Consider the following 2,027-nt stretch of genomic DNA (forward strand, 5'->3'; position numbering starts at 1 on the left):
CATTTAAATTTAAGAAGTGTGATGTTTACATTTAATTTCTTCAAGTCTTCATCATTAGTTGTGAACTTGATTGCAGGTGAGAAAAGTGTTTACTTAGATATTTTTGTCATAATTTCAGAATGCCTCATAACAAAGAAAAACATGTCATTTCTTCTCTTTATAAGACCGTCTGCTGAGATGAATTTTTACCACAGTACAAAACATTTTTTGAAGCTCTTTCAATCTATTTCACACAACCACATATCAAAAGAAAAAGGAAAATTAATGAGAAATATCACCCTTGTGGCTTAATGTGGAATTTAAGACATGAGTAACCAGAATGAAATTCAAATTTGATTTTCCTTTTCCTGAAACCTTTTTGTTTCTTTATCATCATGATGTTGGCTAATATTAGCACTGTCTGCATCTCAGGTAATATTGCTGAGACAATTCAACATAATGTACAAATTAGTTGTGCAATATGTACAAAAAATGCTTCCAATTGTAATTGTGTGATCATGATTAGTCTATTTTTTGTCAAAAATGTTTTAATCAAAATAAATTTTGTTTTATGACTGAATTAATAAATCATCAAATTTGATTTGTATTATGATTTAGATTTTTCAAAATGTATATTCAAACTATGTTAACAATAAAAGTAAAATGTAGCTTATGAAAGTCATTACAAATTCTGAATTTTAATGGAAGTTTATTTCCTTTTTCTGAAATGTAGTTTTTTTTACTGAGCCTGTCTGTCCAAACTCAGTGCACCAGAATTACCTAAAAGGCACCAAAAATGTAGAAACAAAGACCGAAAAAAAAAAAGAGCAAAACAAAGAAAAAAAGCTTTCTGGATTGAAAGCATGCTGGAATGGCAACGCTGAGAGGGTGTCATTACGCTTTCAGCTTTTTGTTTTCCCGTCTTGTCGCTTTGCCTCATGCCATCACGGATATTACCTGGCAGTAGGTTTTAAAAGGTAGGGTTCCGTAGTAATATTTATCTATAAAGCCTAAAAAACTGGCTCTCAAAATTGCAGTTCCAGTTACAATGTTGTTATCTAGCTCTCTTTAATAACAGCACCGTCATGAAATGGACACGAGTCATGAAAACAACTCTTTGCATGGATCAGAGGACAGAAGCAAACCTTGTTTTTTCTTCTTCAGCTGTTCAGAGTTGGACTTGTTGCTGTTCTTTGTGTCATTGTCCTGCTGCATAACAAAAGTGCACTTAAGCAGAAAGTCACACACTAACGTCAAGGCATTCTTCTTCAGCATTTTCTGCAAGAGAGCAGAATTCATTGTTCCATCAAATATGCCATGTTGTCCAGGCCTCTGAAGCAGCAAGATTCACCACAACCTCTGTATTTAACTGCTGGTTTGATGTTTGTTTTTCTAAAATGGAGTGAAAGAGAAAACACAGAATGGTGCGAAACCTTTTCAGGGCTAAAGAAAAGACCAAAATCACTGTGCAACCTGACTGACAATCAAATCCAGGAGGTTTCAGAAGAACCTAAGACAACATCTAAAGGAGAGTACAATTTTCATGATTCAACAATAAGAGAGAGGCCCTGAAAAACGGCATTCATTTGAAAATGTGGTCAAAACCACTGGTGATCAAAAAGAACACAAAGGCCAGTCTCACAAAAAAAACAAAAAACATCTTGATGATCTCTGAAATTGTTCTGTAGACTTTTCTTTAAGGAAAATGTGTGTCCTGGTGCATAAAGCTAACAGTGACACAGCAGATATAAGGAAAACTGTGGATGTATCAATCCAGTTCAATCAATAAAGTTTATCTGTATGACACATTTCCACAACAAGATGGTTCAAAGTGCTTTACATTGTAAAAACATTGCAAAACCATAATAAAGACATTACACAGTCATCAGTTGTGTAACAAATATTACATTTGATCAAGTGCCATCGTCAAAATCAGTAAAATCAAATATGTTGGTCAATGTTCCAGTGATTATGGGTCAAAAGCAGCTCTAAACTGGTGGGTTTTTAGTCTTGATTTACAGGAACTCAGTGTTTCGGCTGTTTTGTAG

This window comes from Poecilia latipinna, unplaced genomic scaffold (assembly GCF_001443285.1).
Source record: "Poecilia latipinna isolate Pla-1442-1.1 unplaced genomic scaffold, P_latipinna-1.0 Scaffold2765, whole genome shotgun sequence".
NCBI classification, from domain to species: domain Eukaryota; kingdom Metazoa; phylum Chordata; class Actinopteri; order Cyprinodontiformes; family Poeciliidae; genus Poecilia; species Poecilia latipinna.